A 12500-nucleotide genomic window follows, 5' to 3' on the forward strand; every position below is an offset into this window, starting at 1 on the left:
TTTCCATGCTCTTTTCTTTGTTCGTAAACCTCGGCCCTGAAGTAAGCAATCGAGTGAGATGTGCGTTTCTTCAATTTCCCGCCAGATGCAAACGGGATATTTCATCACAGTTTGATTGATGTTTCAATTTCCTGATCTTGTTTTGATAAAGCGTAAGTAAACTAGTAAGCCTGGTTGAACGTAACTTGAACTTCGGCGGCTTTGAAGAACACGCGTTTCCAAGACTACAAAGTTGCCTACTTACGCTAAAATTAGACCCGTTCCCATCTGAAGTACGCCTCAAGTATGCTTCAGCTATACTTACTAAGCTTAGTATGAACCCACCTATTAGCTTATCCTTCGCTGTTGTTTTTTCAGTTAAAGGCACGCGCGCATGCCTTGAACCAAACTTCTTGAAAATGTGAAAATCGTACAGTTCAAACAACCGCTTTTATTTATTCCAACTAGTCTGCTATTAGTCTGAAAAATCATGACGAGATTGAGCAGAATTTCTGACAAGGGCTCGGCAAATATGGCGGCTTCCGGGAGTTCAACTTCTTCGATTACAATTTATAAACCCTAATTCTGATCAAAATTGTAGCATTTAGGCATTTTCCAGACAAAAAGTTGATTTTCCATACAAATCTTCCTCTTTCCATGTAACCAGCCTCTGTTAAGGACGGTGCCTAGTATTATTATTGCGCATACGTTCTGCGCATTTCGAAATAGTCGGGTTTCCAGTGGGTGGTGCTTACTAATAAAGGGATATTTTTGCCCGGTTTAAACTCTCGGAGAGAGTAGAACTTACCAAGTTCTCTTGGTGTCCAAAAAGAAAATTGGGGGTAACCACTATTTCAGAGATAATTAAGCTTCAATTTGGAAAAGAACGTCATTCATTGCTTTGTGTTTTAAAGCTTTTAACAAATATTGTTGATTAATTATCTTTGAAAAATGCATGGTTACCCCCAAACGCAAAAATGTGACCATTGAATTAGCATCGTCCTAAAAGTCGGGTATTTTCGAAAGTAGGTTGCGTAGTTGTTTCCCCGCTGTCTTAAAGGCGCCCGCAAACGAGGAAACATTGTTGCGGAAGCACTGTTTTCCGAAATGTGTCCTTGGCGTGCATACGAGGAAACATTTGGTGAGGCAACATTGCTTTCTCGTTTGAGGGTCAGTCACGTGATTTGGGGTTAGCATTGACCACGTGTATACGTGTAATTACCAAAACGAATCGTAAAAGGTTGGTCGTTTGGTAAGTACTACTGGGTAGAAATCGTAACATGGAGATATGAAGTTTAGTTGTTTGCATCAGTGTTCGCTAAGCCAATGAAAAATTCGCGCTCGTTTGTTTTTATACGATAAGCCAATTAAATGTTTTGCATTTTTGTTTACGTTCTGTTTTTACCTTTTTTTTTTTTCACGGTCATATGAAAGTCGCTCTATCCAGTTTGTTTCCGCAATCCAAAGTCCGTGTTCCGTGGTCCAACCATGCAATCCATATTTTTTGGCAAAAACTTCACGACTTATGACTTAAGGATTTTGCGTCTTTGAAGGCGCATTAAACGATTTAGTTCGTCCAGACGTATCTAATGCGTCTCCTCGCCCGTCTTTATATGGGACGAATAAAATGACGAACTAAAGGACGCATTGAATTAAATTGCCAATAGTATTAAACGCCTGTAGTATAAAAACGGCTATTACTATTCACATGCACACACAAAAAAGAAAAAATTAGGGAGAGTGGAAAAAATTGACAACCCAACTGAATAAACAGTCAAATTTTCCCAAAGATGTTTCAGACGGCGAGAAAATCATAGAAAATATATTGACACAGCAGGCAACATTTTGCGCTTTCCCAGTCGTGTTGAAGCATGAATGACTGTAAATTTCCTTTGGCTTTTACCAGAAAGCGAAAAAAAGTAGATGGTTTTTTTGGTTTGCTTACGAGAGTCTTAATTTTCCTGGATATTCCTTTGTTTGTCGAAACAGAAAACTGCGAAATTTTGTCCGCTCATGTAAAAATATACGGCATTTAAAAATTAAAAAACTCTTTTAACTCGGCGTCATGAATTTTTTTAGATATTGTTTTATACATTTTACAGTGACATTCTCGGGAAGACAGACAAATTTACAAGAAGATTAAGAAGGTTTTTTTAAAATGTAATAATATTTTAACCTACAATTATTGTTAAAGGTATTTCTGAAGAACCGTTTCTGGCCCCTCTAATTTTGTACGTTTTTTTTAATGTCATCACTAAGGTTTGCTGACTTTGAAATTCTTAATTTGTCGTTGTCATAAGGCACTTTGATAAGAACCACACTTTCCAGGTTTAACTGAAAATGGCAAGTTATGTTTTGTTCTTACTTTTTAAAGAAGAACTTCTGTGTGGATTGTAAAAATGGTTTAAAACTTTCACTGTTAAGTAAGAAATGGTAAGCGTGCAGCGTGCAACTATCGAATTATGGACGCACGCGGGAGGTTGCTAAGCACAAGAGAAGCGTAAGAGTCGCACGAGGCGATAGCCGAGTGCGACTCTAGCTTCTTGAGTGCTTAGCAAACCTCCCAAGTGCGTTCATAACTCGACAGTTGCACGCTGTACGCTTACCATTTCTTTTATATAATAAAGAATTAAACTTTATTCGCATAAAAGCTGATGGTGACGTCAATCGTGCGTCTGTTCTCTAATAAATAGATCACAGGCAAGAACCAATCAAAATCCGTGAATAACTTGGGTTATTATATAAATACCTTTATAACATAAATTCAATAGCGCGAGCGTGGTTCATATTCTTATTGAGCACGCTAATGACGTCACCAAACTAACAGCTCGTTGATAACGTTATAAAACAATTCGTTCATGCGTCAGCTGTGCGTATGTCGAGATATTGAGCACTTGGGAAGTTTGGAGGGCACTCAAGAGGCTACAGGTGCACTCGGCTGCGCCTCGTGCAACTCTTACGCCTCTTTCGTGCTCTCCAAACTTTCCGCGTGCTCAATATCTCGACATACGCACGCTGACATATGAACTAATTGTTAATTTAAAAATTTTGCCTATCATTTAAGACGATTGTGTAGAAATAAGATCTCTAATTATCCTATTTTAGAGATTCCCCTTTTAGAGATTCCCTATTTGAGAGATTCCCCCTTTTTTAAAGATTCCCTATTTTAGAGATTCACCAGTTTAGAGTTAAGGCTCACGATTCGCGATTTCCGATTCTATCATTCTACCAATAGCCATGTTTATTTTATGACACTCGAATTTCTTTCGACAGCCTCGAAAAAACAAACCTGTTTCCACCTGCAACGCATGTGACTACGGTGTGGAATTTCTTGGTTGTTCTCCTCATAATAAACATATCAGTGATAATCTGAGGTAAGTAATTTATTCGACTATTAAATCTTGTTATTAGTGATAATTTTTGCAAGGGATGAACGGATCGTGTCGCCCAGTTCTTCGCTGTACAGATACGTTTTACGACGGCCAGCAGGGGAGCGATAATTGTAATTTTAATTGTTCAGTGTTTAGCTCTTTGGCGGGCCTCTGAAGTCTGAATACAACGAAAATGTTATCCAAATGTTAGAAAGATCCCAACTAAGAGGAAAGGAATAACATTACAACAATACTCTCCGCCAAGTATTTTATGCTTGCCTAGCTTGGTTTTTTTGGCATCGTCATTCGCAATGTTCGATTGCTTGCCATACAGTTGCGTAAAATACACACATACACACTTTATTTGTTAACGCAGCTTTGCTAAGTGATAATGGTAGCCAAAGGCTGATGGAAACCTGCGGTAAAAGCATATATATGTCACTAATATAACGTTTAACATTTAAAACATGCACCCACAGTTGTAGATTTATTGGATCACGAGGGATTCCAAGTTGAAATGATAAGAAACAAAGAACTAAGTCATGTACCACAATATCGGGGTAAAACAAAGTTAAAACAGTTTGCAGGGCGTTTATTTTATGGAAAACCAGTGACTTCATATGAATGACCAGCAATTGGCACGGTAAATATGAACGGGTAACAGGCACGCATGCTTTGATCATTAGGTATCTGAGCAAAACGCTCTTATTTAACTAGCCTGCGCAGCAAGCGTTCCCGTTCAAAAGAAGAGCTCCAAAACCATTTTCCGCAAACAGGTCGCGCGGCCGGTTTGCGGAAAATCGTTTGGGAGCCGTCTTCTTTCGAACAGGAACGCTTGCTACGCAGGCTATTATCTAACATGTGTACGTACGTTGCTCCTGTTGATGCTTTCGTCCTTCATGAAAGGCAGATTTAAGAAAAGCGTAATTTGAAATGTTATGCAGTGGTGCTTGAAGGTAAAAAAAAACGTATTTTTTGAACCTTTCCGAGCAAGATCAAAATGTTTTCATCTATTCCCACTCCTGCCATACCCTTGAGCAATCACCACTCCGGAGAGGAAGCACTACTTATTTTGGAAGAAGATAAGATAAGATAAGATAAGATAGGATAACTTTATTTATACACGGTGTTTCCATCAGTTAATTTAGGTAATTATCTATAGTAGTATCAGAAACCCATAAGGGTTGAAACGTGTAACGCGCGTTCACAGCTTCCGAATATTCAGTGCGAACTGATTGGTTGAATGTTTCAGTGCTAAGTACCATATTTGGAAACCCCTCGCTCTTGTTGTTCCAAATATGGTACTTAGCAAATTGAATATTCAGATGCTTGTATCCCAGCACACAAGGGGCCGTTACACGTTTCAACCCTTATGGGTTTCTGGTAGTATATCTATCTACCTAACTACAATAAAATTTAATAATAACAATTCAAATAAAAGAAATGGATGAAAATTCTGCTTTTCATTGAGGCCGTGTCTAAAATTTACTTAAATTAAGATATTACTTTAAACTGTGGCGACTTCATTTAGATTTGAAATCGGTCAGCGAAGACGCTTGTCTTAGGTCTACAGGTAAGTTTTTCCACAACTGAGCTCCGCTGTGCAAAAAACTTCTCTTGAGATAATCAGTTCGAGGTTGTGGAACAACTAATTTGTTTTCGGTACAGTCAACTCCCGTTATAGCGGACACCCTCGGGACCACGATTTGGTGTCCGTAATAGCGAGAGTCCGTAACAGCGGGGTGCGAGAAAATTTTTATTTTAAACCATATTTACAGAAGGGGTCACATGTGTGTTCATTTTCATTAACTCCAGTATCCTTTCCAGACCCGTTGTCGCACGCAAAGAGCGTCAAAACTTTCTTTATTTACAAACAGAGCAGAACTTAACAGAACAGGAGTTACGTACCCTTTGTGCACAGTACTAAGTACGTAAAAAATCGTCATCGTATGTTGCAGCAATGTCCATCATCGTTTTGGTTTCCTACTGTACTGAAGTACAGTAACCTACATTTCTAAAAAAAATATTTTCAAGGAAAAACCTGAACATCAGCTATTGATTGCATTAGCTATCACATTGCCTTAAAAGATCGTTCCAATAGGCTCTGTGTACTTCTCCTTTGAATTGCAACTTCCCCCACTTTGTCGCCAAGGAGACTAAATTCATTAGCAACCTGAAACTCCCCAGGCCTCTATGAGTCAAAAAAGCAGAAAAAATAGACTTGATATGTGCGCAAATTTTCCAAGATGCTGCTCGGTGTCCGCTATAACGAGAGAGAAAACAATACAACTGTGACGTTGGGACCGAATAAAGTGTCCGTAAGTCCGTAATAGCGAGAGTCCGTAATAGCGGGAGTTTATTTCAGTCAAACGTCTGTAACTTTCGCCGGGGATTAAGCTGCTGTCCGTAATAGCGGGGTGTCCGTAATAGCGAGGTGTCCGCAAGGCGGGAGTTGACTGTATTCCTTAAACGATAAGCACTTGCATTGTCACGATATACAAATCTTGATCTCAGATACTCAGGTGTCATACTATGTAATGTTTTATATATTAGGATAGACTTCTGTTCCAATCTTTGATAGTAGAGACTTCGCCACCCTAGTGCCCGGAACAAATCATCCAAATTACTATCATAGCTTATAAGGGCGTAATGGGGACATGCGGCCAGCCAGGGTATGTTTTTCGGGACTTTTGTCTTGAACAGGGTATCGAATTTATCAGTTTTTGTCTTAATCAGGGTATCGATTTATCAATTTTTGTCTTAAACTGGGTTAAAGGTCTTAAACAGGGTATCAAAAATCGGAATTCTGTCTTAAAATGGGTAGGGAAATCAGCGATATTTGTCTTAAACAGGGTCAGGGTATGAGCGGTTGCGCCGCACCTCCCCAACCAGGGATAAATCGAGTACCCCCCCCCCCCCCCCACCCCTCCGGGCGCAGACATTAGGATGCGAGCTGCCCGATTTTGAAGCCTTTGCAGTTTTTCAGAAAGGCCTTTGTTACAGTTTCCCCACACGACATTGCAATAATCAAAATGTGGTTGAATAAGGCTATTAGAAACTTCAATTAGAACATTAAATGGCGTGAGATGCCGAATTCGTTTAATTGCACCAACGGCACAAGCTATCTTCTTAGAGATGTTTTCAATATGACACTCCCAGTTTATATTTTGATCGACATAAACTCCAAGGGATTTAGTGGAGGTTACTTGATCTACTGCGTTTTCGTTTACAGTAAGAGAGAGGCTTTCCGTAAATTGTGATAACTTCTGCCTTGATGCAATAAGCATAAACTCAGTTTTTGTCATATTTAGGGTAAGCTTGTTAGCAGAGAGCCGTTCGTACACATTACTCAGGTCGTGATTAATCCAATAATTTATATGCTTAATATCAGTACTGGCAAGCGTCAGGCTGGTATCATCTGCGTACATTCTGGGTTTCGAATATGTCAGACAATGTGATAAGTCATTAATATGTATAAAAAACAGAAGAGGTTCCAAAATTGTGTCCTACATCTTGGACATTTCGGAGTTGAATTACAAGAATTTAGATGACAAATCTGTGTTCGATTATCTAAATAAGAAGCAAACCATTGATGGCTGGTCCAACAAATTTCATAGCATTGCAATTTTCGTAGCAAAATATCGTGATCTACTGTATCAAATGCCTTTTTGAGGTCTAAAAAGACTACGGCATTAACAAGCCCACAGTCTATATCCATTGCCCAGTTATCTGTAGCTTCGATAAGTGCTGTGATTCTTGTTACACTTATTCTAGTATGGCCCGAGGATGTGAAATTCCTACGAAAATTGTTGTCTATATGTACAGGAAATCACATGCCCTTGCTGGTGCATTTCGTGATTTCTGGTCACTCGTGATTTTTTGAAAAGTTCTGAAATCGCACTCGCCAACGGCTTGTGAAATTTCGAGAACTTTCAAAACATCACTCTTACTCATAATCACGAAACGCACTCGCGTTCATACGATTTTTACTGCCGCTGTGAGTTAGCCTGAAGCGAACGAATGAAGTAAATCTCTAATCGGGAGACGGACTCATTTTTCTTGGAAACGCAAGGAATTGTGGTCGCAGTCAAGATCAAAGGCGCAAGGAGTTGTGGTTATGCGCGAATTAACATGCCCGGTCTGATTATTGCCTGTTAGAAGCTTGCAGCCACGTTCCCTTAACTTGTAAAAGTGCATGCTCTGTTTTCGCTTTTTTGACGCTTCTTTCAGTATCCATTATAAACTTTCTCGCAGCTTCGTGAAATACAAGTAAAAAAAGCTGTCAGACTAAACTAAAGTGATGAATGGCCAGGATTCCCTTAAATGTGAGTATTGAAGTTTCGATTGAAAAAAAGGCATTACAATGCATATGACGTCTACGAAATGCACTCACTTGTCGTATATCTCGCCGGATGGTCTTCCATCCAGATACCTACCCTGCCCAACAGGGACAGACTTCAGTGACCTTTTATCGTGGTCGAGCAAAATTTGCTGACTTCACAAGTCTTTCTCGTGTATATTACTGTTACAGTACTTAAGTCACACGAAAATCTAAGAACTAATAACCACAGCGCTTCGCTCTTTAAATTAACATGCTGTGAAAAAGAAGTTGAAGTGAACGCGAAAATGATCAATATGGTTGATGCCAATTTTACTCGATTCCCTTTTATTTTCTTCAATCTTTCTGGGTTTCGTATTTTACTAGTAATCACATGTCCTCTCAGGGCGATATTTACGTTGTACCGTTTCCCAGAATCGATGCGTCGTTATTTTGACTACAACTTACCTTTTTAAAGCAAACAGATCGCACGTACGTATGATACAGAGTCTACGCAAGGGCAAAATATATAATTTCAATCAATCACATGAATCATAGTAATCGGCGCTTTTTAAAACCATCTCGAGAAGTACATGCTCATATCCTCAATCTATTGTTTTCTTTCTTTACTCGAGTGGGGTTCAGAAGGCGGTCTAGATGGCGGTGTAGTTTGGGGGTCCACGTTTTGTTCCGTCCCTGCACAGACTGCACAAGACCTAATAAAATCTCCCTTCAGTTCCACGCACTAATTAAATTACCTCAAGCATACTTGAACATCTAAGCACAGCGGCAGGCATTTCTCCCATTTATGTAAACTAGTTTATGTTTATATATTCTACAAATTACTCTGTCGCCGTGTTTTCCTAGCAGCTTCCGTGTTACACTATTTAACTAACCTCTATTGCACTCTGTAATGTAATTGATCAATAAAAACCGCGATGTCTGGTTGAGTATATAATAAACGTGCGCAATAGAACAAATAGTTGAAGATCACAAGCCAAATAAAAATAAAGCAATTCGAGGCCTTTTGCTTGTCCAAAAGACGAAGTATGCAAAGCACATTTGGGATTGAACATTAATAAAATTGCGTTCTTGGTTTAGGAAAAGAATATGTTGAGTCCTTGGAAAAACTGAGTGTCAGGTTGAATAAGTGAAAATTCAGGAAAAATGTATTAAAGGCAGTTAAAAAAATCATTTGACAGGTAATGTTAGTTCGGTAAGAGATGACTATTGCTCAAAGCGAGGCTTCTCCATAGAACGATGCATTCTGGTCGCTGCGCAATGCATTCAGATCGAAAGCACTATGTAGTATGTTAAACGTCAGCAAAGCCGAAATCATACACATTTTGCATAGATTTGTGTTAATACTGATCGAGGGCTGCAGAAGACTGGGCGCATGATACAAGGGTTCAATTTCTCAAGAACAGACTATTTCTCTAGAACTAGTTATAGTTATCACTACTGCTGACCCGCGTGTAGAATGCAGGTAGCAGGAATTTGGTGTTAAAAGAAATAACAGTGTAATATTATTTTTTTAAGATGAGAGTAGCCCAAAGCTATGAAGCCGGGCGTTCAAAAATCTCGGATGGTTTGGTCTTTATCGCAGTGACATCTGTTTCAGCTAGTGACATCTTATACTTTATGAACACATGCAGCAGTCAACAACTGCTGTCAATCAACAAAACGTTTAATAAGGAGTTTATACCTACAAGATAATGGTCCAGCCTGTGAAGGCTGAGAAGATTACTGTTTTCTTGATTTCTGGCTGCGGATCGATCTGTGCAAGACCGCCTTGTTTACCTAATTTGTCTATTTTGTAAAGTGTACCAGAGTAATCAACTATTAGGTGGAATATTTCATGCCTTTGATTTAAATCTTTTTGTTTCTGTTTAACTTTATAAATATTCAAAAGAAGAAACACACGGCCATTTTCCTGACCTCTTGAAATTCTCCTTCGTCTCATGTCGTGGTCGAAGTATCTTCCCCAGAACACCTCGCGCACCTAGAAAGTTTTACCCGAGACCACACTGGGCGCCTAGCTGTGATCAACTTATACAATGTTTATTTACGTGGGGACTCCTAGAATGTCTCGCGCTCAAAATTTGGTACATATAGTGGCTAAAGTAACAGGGCTGGCTTTTGAGTCCGCCTCTGTAAACTCGTATTTGTCGATACCCGACAAAATTAAAGAAAACAAACCAGTCTCGTCTTGTACTGGCAAAAATACACATGCACCCGAAAAGATATGTTATATATAATTAGAGCTTACATGCTAAGTAACATAAAACTTTGAGAAAAAATACTAGTTTCACGACCGATCAATGCTTTCTAAAGCGGTAACTCTTCATTGTTTTAGTCACTGTAGTCTTGAGCGCTAAAAACTTGAGTTCTGGTGCTACAACTACTTGACTAGCCTGGAACCAAGGCTCCCCAATTGGGGTTTTTGCCTCTCCGTTCACCATTTAACCGCTCTGTAATGAATCTTTATGGTATATTTAATTCATTTCCTGGTGAATGATCTCTTTACAATTTTCCATACGAATTACCACTTCACTCGACCGTCTCAGGCCTTAAGCACGGTTGAAATCTAAAACTCAATACTCAACTTGACACTCGAAGCGATCCGACGATCGATCAAAACTCAGACTAAGTCCTTCTTTTACACGTGACTTTCTTCCACGTAATGTATGCTTATTTATGTCAAATCTATCTTTAACACGCTCCTCGCGAAAGAAAAATAAAACCTCTGGCACCCAGGGTAGGATTTCTTTTGAATCCTACAAAATCACCGAGCGTAAAGGTAGGAATCGTGGCTTTTTGGAGGAACGTGGTCGCGAAGGACAAGATTCAAACAGGTGCACTGCAAGTTCATTATTGTCTTTTGAGGTTAAGCGATTGGGGAGTAGCCGTTTGTCAAACAAAATCGTGAGAAGGCTTAGAACGTTCGTTACCTATACCGTAGCTTACACAGCCTGCTTGTGTGGAATAAATTTTCTCTTGAAACAGGTATTCAGCCTTAAATATTTTTCCATCATCTTCAACTAGTTTTTTGGTCTCCTTTGAGCGTGTTGCTTCGTTTTAGTCTATTACATGCATTTGGTTCTTCTCTTTCAAAAGTTTGATCCTAGTCTGACGTAAATCCAACTTTTATTCGTTTCAAAAATTATGAAATATGTGCATCAGGATTCTTTTTTATTTGGACGAGCTTTCTCGTCAGGCAATTCCAATATACATGGTGCACCGCCTTGGTTTACAAAAACTTGCTTCAACTGCATGGAAAGCTGCCATGATTGCAGGGCGGATGCGGAATGAAATTGGATCTCAGTTTTTTATTATTCCTTCCATTTTTTCCGAAGTTATTCACTATTTATTATTGAAATTTTGTTCGATATTTAATTTCCATATTCGCTATTCTTTAATGGAAACCGTAAAATTCTTTATTTCGTATGTTCCAATGCTAAATGTTCTTCATTCACTTTCTTTTTTAAGCCGTTTTTCATTATTCATTATTCCGCTTCCACCCCGGAGCCATGATGCTTCTTTTCGATTTTTCGTTCTTGCATTTTCCATTTAATGGACTTTCAACGTAAATTGTCCACGTACTAGTTTATCGGCCAAACCTGATCACAATAGTTGACACTCTTTTTCTTCGGTAACTCCGATCGAGAGCTTTGGAAGGTAGCAAGTCAGTTCGATCGACGGTCGTTTCGATCGAAGTTCGTTTCGATCGAAACCAAAAGTCAGTTCGATCGAAGGGGTGTCTACAAACCGAAGACCGAAGACCGAAGACCGAAGATCGAAGACCAAAGACCGAAGACCGAAGATCGAAAAGTGCTAAAACGCTTTATTTGACGCCAAAACATTGAAATCGAAGGGGTCTTCGTTTTGTAGTTTTACCCGCCTCAAACTACAAAACGAAGACCCCCGCTAAAAACGCTTTATATGACCTTAAAACATTGAAATCGATGGGGAAAAGACCAGGAAAGAGATGTTGTGGCACTTAACCATTCATGTAGGTACCTCCTCGTGGAATAATTTATTATTACATTCAGCGAATAGTAGGTTTGATTGTCTGGCTGATTTTAGGCTAACTTACATTATTCTTATAAGAAACGATTTAGAAATACATGAAACAAGAAATATAAGTGAAAGAAACCGACGTTTCGGTGCATCTTGCGCCATTATCAAGGTTATAAAGATAAAATGCGGTTTGCAAAAAGGCTACGTTAAAACGAATTTGCATAAAAGAGTACCAAGCTAATTACATGAATACTTTAGCACGAAGAGAATCCGACTGTACATTCAATGCTGGTTTAAGATATTGAATACACAGCATTTCATTAACAAGGCAGTCAAATTTGTTCGTGCATTTCTTGATTACATTGAAGCGTGCTAAGAAATTGTTCGGAACAGCAGTGTTATGATCTTTGCAATAATGCCTGTAAATAGATGACGCCTTTTGACGGTGTCCCTCAACGCGCGTGTGAAGGTGGCCCTTTGTGTACCCGACATAACCTGCATCGCACAGGTCACACTTGAATAAATAAACAACGCATTGCTGGGTTACGATGTTAGGCTTGGGCTCACGCAAGCTTAGATCTTGTTTAAGCTTGCGGCTAGTAAACACGGGTTGAATGGTCTTCTGCACCTTGCTACTAAGATCTCTAAGTTGTCGTTTGACAGACGCTGCAGCATCCCGATCTTTATAGGGGATAACTATCCGGATGGCGTCATCGGTATGCTGTTTAGGTTGGTCCACTGCGACTCTCGAGGTGATAAACCTGTTGATGACGGAATCAATAAGGTGATTACCTCAGCTTACGGAAAACTTC

The 12500-nt window shown here is 39.4% G+C and overlaps 1 protein-coding gene and 1 long non-coding RNA gene across 7 annotated transcripts in view; one reads left to right on the top strand and one right to left on the bottom strand.

The window, feature by feature from the left end:
• Positions 1-12500, top strand: part of LOC137997787 (uncharacterized) — a 92305-nt gene that overhangs the window by 30152 nt on the left and 49653 nt on the right. For 3 of the 6 annotated variants that reach the window (XM_068844035.1, XM_068844034.1, XM_068844032.1), the window contains one exon: positions 3253-3353. The gene's annotated coding sequence lies outside the window, so the exon portion shown is untranslated. Of the gene's footprint in view, positions 1-3252; positions 3354-7604; positions 7676-10143; positions 10524-10606; positions 10675-12500 lie in introns of those variants that run through there. The other 3 variants (XM_068844033.1, XM_068844037.1, XM_068844038.1) reach the window with 3 other exon arrangements.
• LOC137997792 (uncharacterized) overlaps positions 4518-12500 on the bottom strand; it is an 11843-nt gene continuing 3860 nt past the window's right edge. Inside the window, exon 3 of the long non-coding RNA XR_011122585.1 lies at positions 4518-5613. This is a non-coding gene — a long non-coding RNA (uncharacterized lncRNA). The remainder of the gene's footprint in view (positions 5614-12500) is intronic.

The sequence above is a fragment of the Montipora foliosa genome, chromosome 3, assembly GCF_036669935.1.
Source record: "Montipora foliosa isolate CH-2021 chromosome 3, ASM3666993v2, whole genome shotgun sequence".
Classification (NCBI taxonomy): Eukaryota; Metazoa; Cnidaria; class Anthozoa; order Scleractinia; family Acroporidae; genus Montipora; species Montipora foliosa.